The sequence below is a fragment of the Pan troglodytes genome, chromosome 10 (assembly GCF_028858775.2).
Source record: "Pan troglodytes isolate AG18354 chromosome 10, NHGRI_mPanTro3-v2.0_pri, whole genome shotgun sequence".
NCBI lineage: Eukaryota > Metazoa > Chordata > Mammalia > Primates > Hominidae > Pan > Pan troglodytes.
This window is the reverse complement of record NC_072408.2, coordinates 104,465,966-104,478,820: the sequence shown is the minus strand read 5'-3', so window position 1 is coordinate 104,478,820 and position 12,855 is coordinate 104,465,966.

Below are 12,855 nucleotides of genomic sequence, written 5' to 3'. Positions count from 1 at the left end.
TTACATTTAAGAAACAAGCAAGACCAATTCACTCTTCAGAGAGCGTGCCGCCAATGTTCTTGTCATTTATTAACTATGGTATATATTTGTTTCCCTCCATATGTCCCTAAATGAGGTCTTAGGATGAGTGTGGACATTTCAGGCTGCTGACACCCTGGACATTTTTGCTTGGGGTCAACATAGGAGATTGACTTGCTCATTTGGAAAATTAATATTAAATGTTGCTCTTCTTCTATTGCTTGTTCCTGGTGTTTAGTTGTCTGGTTTTAGTGGGTCTTGCATCCTATCAAAGCCAAAGCTCTAAAAAAGCATGTCAGTTGGAATCATTGTATAGTATTTTTTAGGTATTCATATGTATATCCCTCTTGAGAGACTGACAGTTCACATCTATCCAGCCATATATTTCTGTAGTTCTTATCACCAAGGTACTTGAAACTCAAAGGATAAAGACCATGTACTCTCCCCTCACTAGGTGATTAGGATGAGCTCCCCCGCTAATGATGAGAAAAGTGAGAAAAGTCAGAGACTGCTTATTTTTTGATGAATGCTCTTCAAATTGATATTAACTTATATAAAAAAGCAGGTTTCACAAGGGTATTAATATACATGACAATACACCACACAGCAAAGAGAGTTTTTGCACTTTCAAATATTCTGGGACTGCATCTTCCAACAGAAATTGCAATTTCATTAGCATTTATGACTAGCCTTCCAGGGATGTTTGCCAAAGGGATGAAAGCAGAAATAAAACAAAACAAAACAAAAAACCACAGCAGCCCTTTCACAGGCCCACACAAAGGTGCTAATTAGTTAGTGATGGTTTTCCTCTGTGGGCAATGGCCCAGAATGCTGAGACTTGTGACCATAGACCTATTTCCATTATGCCTAGCAGAACAACAAACACGTTAAATGAAATGAAAATTTTCCTTTGTGGAGTTTTATGTCAACGAATGGCCTCCAAGCATATAAGGAGTTGTTATGCAGAGGATTATGAGAAGTTGTTTTATACAAAGGAAGTTTGCCACTGCCTAGGAAAGGTGAGTCTGGATTTTCCAATTGTAAGACTGTTTCAGTATAAAACAGATGAGTTACAGACAGAGGTGGGAGGAACGTTCTTGTAATACAGAAATTTTTTAATTAAAAAAAATTGTTTCCCTTAAAATGAACCCATGGTAACTTGACTCAATTTACTACTTAATATTCTAGAGTACAGTCTTCAGTGAATGAATACCAGCAGTGACTATTTATCGAATATGTACCAGGTGCCACATTCTGTGACTTCTAATCTCCTTTTATTTTCACATAACTTTGTGAGAAAGGCGTTGTTGCCTTCATTTTTCTGATGGGGACAATAAGGATCAGTAAGGTTGCATCACCTCCCTAAAGTCACATAGGTAAGATGTGGTAGAACCAGAATTTAAACCAGTCTTTGAGTCATCCAAACCCAGCTTCTTCATCCATCTGAAAGAGGCAAAGAGTTAATACCAGGGTCTTCGACGTTGCCCTGTAGCCTAGGCAGGATTCTCATTGTCTGAATGAATAAAACCCTATTCAATTCTGTTGAGCACCTTATAAGTGGGTTAATTTAATAACTTAATTCTCCACTCCACCTGATACTGTGAGAACTCAGTCCCACAAATCTTTGAAGTAGAACCATTCATTCAATAAACACTTAATGGGCATCTACTATGTGTGACATACTGTGATAGTTGCTGAACCATGGAAAGGGAAGCTTCTCTGCTGATTTGCTCTTCTTTGCCTTAGGCAGGGCTCCTGCGAAAGAGAAGGAATGGTAGATTCCATGTTTATAGGTGAAAAGGGAAGGAGAAAATGAACAGAATTTGGGAAAGGAGGAAGAGCTGTGCCATTGAAGAAGACAGGAGTGGGGCTTCCATGTTCGTTGTGGCATTATTCACATTAGCCAAGAGATGGAATCAACTTGGGTATCCATTAATGGCTCAATGGAAAAAACGTGGTACACATACACAATGGAATACTATTCAGCTTTTTTAAAAAAGGAAACCCGCTATTTACAACAACACAGATGAACTGGAAGACATTAAGCTAAGTAAACTAGCCAATCACAGAAGAAAACCTCTGTGATCTCACTCAGTTGTGGAATCTAGAAAAGATGAACTCACAGAAACAGAGAGTAGAGTGGTGGTTACCAGGCACTGGGGGAGGGGGTGTTGGGGAGATATTGATCAGAGATACAACATTTCATTTAAGTAGGAGGAATAAGTCCAAGAGATCTATTGTACCACATGGTGACTATTCTTAATAACAACATATTGTATACTTGAAAATTGCTAAGACAGTAGAGTTTAAGTATTCTTGCCACACACACAAAAAAGTGAGGTGATGCGTATGTTAATTACTTCATTTAACCATTCCATAAAGCATACATAAAATCATCATATTATGCACTGAAATACACATAATATTTATTTGTCTATTAAATAAATAATATTTTGTCTTTTTTAAAAAAAAAAGACAGGAGTGAGGTGAGACCTGTAAAGAATATATGTGCAAATTAACTATCGTCTGAATTTTGGAATGGAAACATTTAGAAAAGGGCACAAGACATGCTGTACACTAGACTGGAAACACACTTCATTCTAAGAGATGATTTGGGGTGGAGAAGTACAGGGTTATTGAGGCAAGTCCATGAGGTTCCTATGAAGCAGCCATTAAGAACGAGAACCCTGCCAAGGCGGGTGGATCATGAGGTCAGGAGTTTGAGACAAGCCTGGCCAAGATGGTGAAACCCCTTCTCTACCAAAAATACAAAAAAAAAAAAAAAAAAAAATTAACCAGGCATGGTGGCAGGCACCTGTAATCCCAATTACTCAGGAGGCTGAGGCAGGAGAATTACTTAAACCTGCGAGGCAGAGGTTGCAGTGAGTCAAGATCATGCCACTGAACTCTAGCTTGGGTGACAGAGCAAGACTCTGCCTGAAAAAAAAAAAAAACGAAAAAAAAAAGAACAAGAACCATGGACTTCCCAATGTACTTCCTAGGGCCCAAGTCAGATGGAGACCCCTTGGCTAGTCAGCAGCAGCCTGATCTTATATCACAAGATGTGGTTTGCAAGTTATTTATTCACAAGGAGGAGTGAGAGAGGGTGCACAGACAGGATGCTGTCAATGTAGATCCCACTGTCATCTCGGATTACGGGTGAATTCCCTACCTGCAGCACCCCAAGCGAAGTAACACATTCTAAATAGAATTTCCAAATATCCTATGTCTCTTGAAAAGCATAAAGCACACTGCTGTACATTACTCATGGAAACTGTTACTAGCGACTCTAATCATCATCTACTTTTTCGGTATCTTGTCATTTCCAGGAATGTCCCATTCATTTCCTCATTGCATATTTCATCTCTCTTTGCACTTCCATCCCACACTGTAAGGCATGTGAGAAAGCAGGAAGGTGCTTTCTACACATCACACTCTTTGTCCCTCAATATCAATTCCTCTGAGGAGTACACTTTGATTTAGCCCCTTTTTAAAGCCATAAACACTTCCCAGATTTCGCTCTACGTTTCAGACTGTGCAACATAGAAACTTAAGGAACCCCTCTGGGAATTATTAGAACGGAAGAGGGGAAAAGCTGATCCCACAAGTCAGTACTGACTTTGTGGGAAAGAGTTGCAGAGGGCCAAGCTGGGAATAGCCATAAGTTAATAATTGTGTCCCTGTATAATAGTATGTAAGTGAAAGCCCCAAACAGAAAGCACAGTATTAGATGTTACCCTTCTAGGCTCACTTGATCCTAGTGAATCCCTGAGAAATGCAATGTGTTGACTCCAAGAACTGCCTGTGGAGCCAATGGAACATGTGATTTCCATCTCTAGGTCCCATGGAAATATCAGTGGAGTCATAGAATGCTCAAACCTGAAATCACTGTCATTAGAGTGCACAGCTTGATGATGTTGGGATAGCCATTGTTGACATTCATACAAAGGTCTTCCACCTTCTAAAACAAAGCCTGATGCACAGGAATTTATAGAAGTTAGCAGTCCTGGAGTTCACAGGAAAGCTTCCCTGTGGTTAAATAGTCAATGATGTCATCACAGAAAAATGTGGTGGATCACCAAGGAACACTATTCTGTTTTTAAAGGAAATTGCTTCCCCGTTATCAAATTAGTGATATGGTTCTCTATCACGAATCTGTAAGCATAACAATTTAAATGAAGCCACGCTCATCCTTGGAAAGAAAGGAATGAATCAGTGTTTATGCCACAACTCAAAAGGCAGACATTGAAATGATTAAAAAGCCATTCATTCATTCATTCACTCATGCATTCATTCAATAAATATTTGAAAGTGCCTACTATAAATCTCACATCCTGTGCTCAGCACATGTGATGTAGTGAGTGATAAGCAGATACACCTGTCCCTGAGTATCATCAAACTTAGAGTTTAGCCAGGAAGTCACAAAGTAAGAATTTATAGGTTCTTTGATTATCCTTATGTGGAGGCCAAAGGGCAGAACTTATAGTATTAGTGTAGCAACTTACAAAACCTCTCACCTTCCTAAGGATGGTTCATTTGAATTGAGCTTCAAATGAAGACTATAATGTACAGGCAAGAGAGTTCCAGGAGGAGGGTCCAGCATGCTGCCTTTTTGTGAATTTCACCCCTCTGTAATGCTTCCTCACCAGTAACACAGAAGGTTAATCAGTAAGTGGTAGGAAATTTGGGGGAGATGGGTAACTTTTTCAAGGCTGCCAGGATGCATAATTCAAATAAAATTCCCGTCAATAACCTCCCGCTTTGTACTTTAATTGATGTGTGTCAAACAGTCTCTATCTTCTTCTCAGATCTGTATCCATGTTCAATATTTCTGGGCTCCTTCCAAAATGGTGATAGGCAGCCTTCTGAACAAAAATAGGTTTTTGTTTTGTTTTGTTTTGTTTTTCTCCCCTCTTCCATTAGCCATGGCCTCTTGCCATGTAGAGTCTCACAAATGGACACAAACCAATCAATCACCCTTATAAAAATGTCAAAATTCATCCTTCCCTACTGTGAAGTGAATACACTGACCTTAACACAAATGTAGAAATGAATTTGAAAAAAAAAAAAAATCTATCCCCACCATGGACTCCTGGCTGCCACACTTAGATTTCCAGACTTTTCAGTTTAACAGAGCTGACATTGCTGAGAAGAATTTCTCACTTCTTTAAAAATAAAAATAAAAAAAGCTGGAAGCGATAAATATACCCCAAATTTACTAATAAGAATTTATTTGCATCCAGGCTTTGCCTGTCAAGATAGGAAGAGACATTATCTGTTCAGAAGGAAGAAATGAGACAGAGAGACATTCATTTCAGACTGTCTTTAAAAAGAAACAAAAATGAATTTTCTCAATCTAAAGACCTTCTTCTAACACTTCACCAGGATGCCTGCTTCATGCAGTGTCAAGTTCTAGTTTGTGTGGCATAGCACTGGATAAAAGTGGGAACCTTGAAATTGGCAAAGATGTCAGCTCAAGTCCTGGCTCTGTAATTTGTCAGCTCTGTGATTCTGAGTAGATCACTTAAGCTCTTTAACCCTCAGTTTCTTCATTTATAAAACAAGACAATAATATCTACCTCTTAGAATTTTGCAGCAGTCATCTCTTGTTTTCACCAGCTTGGGCACCATTTCCACTCTTTTGGTATCAGCTCTTTAATTATCTTTGGAAGGACACAATTTCTACTCTCAAGACATAAGGTTCTGGGGGATAACCCCACCTCTGGCTCCTGGGGAGAAATATCTGTTACACAACCGGACAATCAGAGCATTCTAACCCCTTGGCCATGGATCTGTTTCAAGGTCCTGTATGTGACACAGGGTGGTGACACAGGGTGGGAGTCCTACTAAAGATGTTTTAGGAAATTATTGGGAAAGATGATCTCTGGGAGCTGGAGTTACTAAGCATATAGGAATTAGACCTGAAGCTGCTGGAAACCTTGCAAAGAGCCTGCTGAAGCGTGAACCTAACAGAGAAAAACAAAAGGAGATTGAGGGAGATAGAGTTAAGTCCCTGGATCCTGCTGCGTCTCTGGAGTTGTGGGTTCCATATGTCAATAAATTCTCCTTTTTTGTATTGGGTTGTTTGAATTCAGTTTCTGAAAATTTTAATTGAAGTAAACTCAATTTATACATGAATTTGAAGAATTAAACTATAATGTGCATAAGATACTTAGTACCTGGTATATAATAAGTCAATAAATGAAGCCACACATTGTGTCATGTGCACATGTGTGTTTATGTATGTTTCTTTCTTTAGCACTTGAAAATTGCTCAAAGAGTTGAGATACAAAAAATACCCAAGGTAGTAAGCTATGGCTCTGTCCACAGCTACTAGTAACCCCAGGACACTTTTAATTCTGTGTTTAAGAAACGGATCACTTTTTTGGACTTCTCATGAATTTCTTTGGACAATACTACCACCATCATTTGCAACATCAAAATTGGAAAAGAGAAAGAATGAAAAGAAGAAGGAAGGAAGGAAGGAAGGGATCAGATATTGATAAGCTTTTAAAGGAGGTATGATGTCGTAAAACTCCAACTCTCCTGATTCTGTAATTCTTCCACACTCAGGAGTTACCTTCTCCAGGGATCCCATGCATTCCATTTGCCCTTTCACCTTCTCTATAAAGGCCTGTACTTATTCAGGAAAAAAATAATCTGAAATCTATTCAGGAGCAAATGACTGCTAGCAGCTAAAAAAAGAGTTACCCTTTTTATGGATATTTGCATTTTAACAGGAATCAAAACAAAAACAAAAGTAACACGCCTCAGGCATCAAGGAGAAAGGAAGGATTATTTGTGGAGCACCTACTATGTGCAGGGCAATTAATATACTGTATCTTATGGAATCCTCATAATTACATTGTGAGGTAGGTATTATACTCATTCTACAGATGGTGAAACATGCTCAGAGTTCAACACTGGCCAAAGCCACGCAACTCAAAATGGATGAATCTGAAATAAACCGAGTTGTAGTTGAACAAAAGCCCATGTTTTGGGGTAAGATTCTTCCTAATGGCCCTGGAACTGCGACTGTCACTAGCTCAGCATCACACTGACTCTGGACATGGAAATAGGAGGCACATTTCTGACTACTGACCCAGCATTAGGGTGACTTGGAGACAGGACAGAGGGCAGCAGAGTGACAAAGCAAATTTTATTTGAGAAGATAAATTTTCAAATTCAGTAGCAGGAACCACCCCAGCACTTTTTTAAAACTTCAGTTAAACAGGTTTTCTAAACTGCATACCAGTGCCTAATCAGTTTGGTCTTCTTTCTTTCTCTTTTCTTTCAATTTTACTTTAGCTTCTAGCCTTATGCAGTTGGCCGTGTAAGGAGGCGAAAAGAATTCTCTGTGCTTTGTCGTCTTTTTTCTGTTATCCTCTACTTTCTCACATTGTAGTCTTAATTTGATCAGCAGTTATGAAAAAGAAACAGTAATCCTGGGACAAAGGACATTGTTCATAGCCAGACAGTTTCAGTATTGCTTCTAAAATGAAGTGTTTTGTGCTTGGATATGAGTTTTGCCCGTTGGGACATTGTAATTCTTTCATGTGAGAATAGAAAGGGTACAAAGTTGCTTAGTATCAGACAGAGGACATCTGGTACCTGGAGGGCCTGGCAGAGATCATGGTAAATTCTGTACCCAAGCTGAGTTTTGGGGTAAGAGGGTCCCAGAAGATGCTGCTGTATATGTCTGTAATCATCAGGGCACTGGCGATGGGAGGCAAGAGGGGGAGGAATGAGAGAAAGGAGAAAAAGAAAGGATGAGCTCCCTCTATCCATTGTGACAGGACAATCTCCTACGTCTAGGAATGTAAACCTAAGTAGTTGCTTTATTATGATTATAGCTGTCATTTATATAGCACTTACTGGATCTCAGGTACCTTGCTAAGTGCTTTATATGAGTATCTCACTTTTATTTTTACAGTAAACATTAGGGGTAGGTACTATTGTAACAGTTGAGGAAAATTAGGTTTAAGTTTTCAGCAACTTGTGCAGGACTTGCCGTGCTTTTTATCACTACACTGTACTGTCTCCTGAATGTTTACTATGTACCAGGCCCTGGAAGGAATAGGTGAATAGGTGAATGAGCCAACTGTGATAACCTCAGCACTTAGCACAGTGCCTGGCCCATGGGAGACATTCAATAGATATTTATTGAGTAATGGATGGATGGATATGTAGATAAATGGATGAATAGATGAATAGATGGAAGAATGGAGGAACAGATGAATGAATGGATGGATGGATGGATGAATGGAAGAAGGGGCAGATGGACAGACGGATGGATGGATGGATATGTAGATGAATGGATGGATAGATAAATAGATGGAAGAATGGATGAACAGATGAAAGGATGGATCGATGGATGGATGGATGGATGGATAGATGGAAGAATGGGCAGATGGATGGATTGATGGATGGATATGTATATGGATGGATAAGTGGATGAATGAACAGATGGATGGATAGGTGGATGGATGGATGAATGGATGAAATATAATGTAGTATCATAGCTGCACTAATAGAGGTAATCATGGGATGCTGCGGGAACATAGAGAAGAAGGAATCAAATCCATTTAAAATAGGTGATGTTTGAGCTGAGATTTGAAGTAGGGGTAGAAGTTCACCAAGCAGTGGCTACCATCCATATAAGATTGACTCCAATTGTACTCTCACCATTACTCTGCTCCAGCAAAACAGACTCTGAGTTTTCTTCTGTCATCCAGAGAGCCAGAGACTGTAGAGTAAAGAGCAAAGATCCCAACCTGCTCAGTCTCCATTCACTCTTCTCCCTGGGGCATTCCCAAGCCTTTCTCTGGCATTAAGTTTCTTCCTTGTCTCTAATATGGGCAGGCCAGCCCCCAGCAATGACATGTATTGCCTACAAACCTGGTATCTGCATTTCTTAGGCTAAGGATCATTAACGTTTTTAAGAGCAGTGTATTACACTTCAGGTCTTCATAAATAATCATTACAAGAATTATAACAATAATTAACAAAGCAGCAGCAGCAACAAAAATAGCCTACTTACATTATACAGTGCTTTATGATGTACAAAGGTATTTCACTGTACATTACTTAATGATACATCATAGCTGCCCCATGAGAGAGACAAAGCACATAATCCTTCTACCATTTGACATATTGGAACTGATACTTAAGAGAGATGAGATAAAGTATCTGGGGAACACCTCTATGTACTGGTTTAACACTGGATTGGACATCCTTATCTCGTTGAGACTCTTGGTAGCTTGGTAAGTAGGTGCTCATGTTTGCCATTGAATAAAATGAGGTTCAGCAAGTGACTTTTCCAGGGACACCAGGGAAATATATGGGAAAGCTGGGACTGAAAGACAAGTTTTCCTTTTCTCAGTGCAATGCTCTTTGTATTTCAATATCTTGCTTCCTCATTCCTCAAAAGATTCAGAGAAAGAGGACTAGTGACCAAGAAGCCTACCTTTTTAAGAGAGTTTTGGGCTATTACAAATGTTAGGAGTCTTGGCAGTCATTGATCCACCCAAACTCAGCCAACCCTGGCTATAGATCACAGACAATTGGGTCCAGGGCCAGCTCTTGACAAAACTGTGAAGTATTTGAGGTTTCAAAGTTTGTCTTGGCCTCTTCAATTGCCTTTGAGAGCCATTGTCTTCCATATTCTTTTTTGCCATTCCCCCACTCACTCCATTAAATTTTCTTTTGTTCTCTATTGCTGCCCTTGGTGTTTTAAATGATGTTTTGGTTCTTAGGAATGAGAGATGTGTGTGCATGTGTGTATGTCAGTGAGTGTGTGTGTGTGTGTCTATTGGGAGGAGACTTATTAATGCTTCTTAGAATCTCATCACATGTGAAAGTAGTGTCCACTGCCTCTTGCTCATTATTTCATAAGAACCATCCACAGGCAATCTGCTCTCTTACCCTGAGAGCAGAAGCAAATTGAATGGTGAGAACACAGTTACAAGGACAGCAAATGCAACTGGATTCTTTGGCTGCATCTACCATGCAGACTGAGGCTCCCCAAGAGCTGGGGCAAATGAGAGAAGGGTAGAAAATCCAGACTTACAGATGCTCTGAGGGGCTAAAGTATCTCCCTTACTCCCTCTGCCCTCACCAATGAAAATGGTGCACCCACTTCCAGAGGCAGTGGGAAGCAATATATCTGCCAGTGTAGGAAAAGAAGAATGAGGAGTGAGATCAGAGAAATTATCAAGGAGTTGGCAGATGTGATCCAATAAGAATCCTGCAGGCAAAGGCATTGTGGGGCTTCCTGCAAAGAGCAGCGAGATATGAGATTAGAGTGGAGAAGACCAAGGGAGGATGGAAGACTAGTTAGGAGCCGACTGCTGCAGTGCCCCAAATGAAAGCTGATGGGGAACACTAACCAAGGCAGCAGCAGGGAGACTGGAAGAATAGGAGCCTTAGTGATGGGAAGGAGAGAGTCTCCAGCTGAGACACAGTCTTGAGGCAGGACTGAATGAAGGCACTCAGCCCTGAAGAAATGAAAGTGGAAGCCAACATCAGTTGGGAAGACAGACCCCACAACACACCTGACCCCTTTCACTAGTTGCCAAATGTTTGCAAGCAGATCTATACATGACGTATGGCGAAGCAGAAGGAAGATCTCTGGCATATAAATCAGTTATCTTGGCTGTTTTGCCTTGACAATGTTAAGTTGAACACTTCTGGTCTTGTAGGACCACCAGGGGCATTTTCGTGGTCATGTCTGGTCAGCGCTTCTGATTTATGTCCTGTTGGGAAGATCTATTTCTGCAGTAATAGTTATTTTTCCATTGGTAATTTCCTTCCCCTTAGGATCTGAGATTGTAGCTAGCTCTGTAGTCTTCTGAGTCATATCACCTAAATGTTCCCCTTAGAAATTGCTTCTTTGAATATTCTCTATCAAAACCCAGTAAAGTGTCTGAGAACTTGTACTACCCTAGAGACTGGGAATTGCGCACTAAAATCATCTCCCAGCATATTAAATAAAAGGCCAGTTCCAGCCCCACCCCAACAATACAGATCTTTGGAATTACAACTAGGCCTTAATCAATCAAAAGAAAACTTAATTATTGAATTAAGAAATTTTCTCTATAATCGTGAGACATTTGAAAACTGGCACATGAGACACATTCAAACTGTATTGAGGGGCAGAGGTAGTTTACTAAAAATTGTAATTCAGAGAAATTTTTTCTTTACTAGGACTTTTTAAAAATTGCATGTTTCTACTACAGAACTTCACAAAAGCGGATATTTATACAGGCCACCCCTCCGAGAAGAGTGATGTTTTCTTCCTAAGAAAGTAAACTGCTAGTGGTTACTTAATTCTAGTGGTGTATTAATTAGAGAACCGTCTATACTGCTGTGACAAGGAGTATTAAACAGTTGCTCGAGCAGGTCAAAGTTTTATTTCTTTCTTGGGGTATAAGTCAGAGCAGGTAGGTGATCCAGGTATCATTCTGAGAAGGGATTTCTCCTGTTTTTTTGACCTCTCATTCCTCTCATGCTGTTCACCAGCATGATTGAAGCTGAGTCACCAGCATCATTTTTGTATTTCAGCTCATGGGAAGGGAGAAAGAAGAAATGGAGGCAGGCAGTTTTCTCCTGGAGATGAGACCTAGAAGTTGCTCGCTTAATTTCTGTTCACAACCTGATCGGCCAGAACTTAGTTACATGGCAATACCTAGTTGCCAGGGAGCTGGGGAATGTGGTTGTTAGTTGGGTGTCTATACACACCCCCTTCCAAAACTCGGGGATAATGGGGAACCATTAGCAGTCTCTGCCATAGTGTTTTGTTCCTAAACTTGGTCTTGCGAGCTGTTTTCTCTGTGCTCTGGCCAGGCTGACCTTCTCGAGATTCTGAGCTTTCCCATCCTATCTTACGTCACTGCACCTGTGTATGCTGCACTCTCTTCCTGGGATATTTTGCTCTCCCTCTCAGCCAGCTCCACTCTTGCTCATCTTCTAAAATTGATCTCAGTGCTGCTTCTTGCAGAAGAGCTTCCTTTGTATCCTTCTATTTCTCTCATTGAGTGCAATGCTCTTTGTGTGCATAAATATATGTAGAAGCAATACATCTGCCAGTGTAGGAATGAGGAGTGAAATCAGAGAAACTATCAAGGAGTTGGCAGACATGGTCCAATAAAGATCCTGCAGGCAAAGGGTGGAAGGTGTTCCTTTAAGAAAAGCCACATTTCACTACAGTAGAACATACTATGATTTTTGTATCTTCCACTAGATCAGAAGTTTCTCAAACCAGGAAGCACTTTAGAATGGGGCCTTATTGCAAACTATTTAGTTAGACTCTCTGGGGCCAGGGGCCAGGCATCAGAGTTTTAAAATGTTTCCTCAGCTGATCCAATGTGCAGCTAGGATGTGGAATCACAGAACTAGCTTAAGAGCAGAATTTTTATCTCTGGACCATTAACACTTGTACCTGGCATTCTATGAACACTTCAATGAACCCTTAGTGAATGAACAAATGAATGAATGAAAAATGGCTTTCTGCATATCAGTTAAACTAGACCCCAAATAAGAATTAACAGTTCATATCATTATCTTGAACACAGCATATTAGCACCAGAAGGGACCTTTGAGATGATAGAAATTCATCACATTTGACAGATGAGGAAACTGTAATTTGGAAAGGCCTCGTGGTGAATTCACGGCAGAGATCAAGTTAGTAGATGCCAAGTTTATAGGACGTCACACTACAAGACACCTTGATTTTATGTATCTATCCACAATTGTAAACATAGATGAATTCCTTTTGCATTGCCTTTTAAAGCAAGGCTAAGCTTCAGCTGCCAGACCACACTGAATGGAAATGAAAAT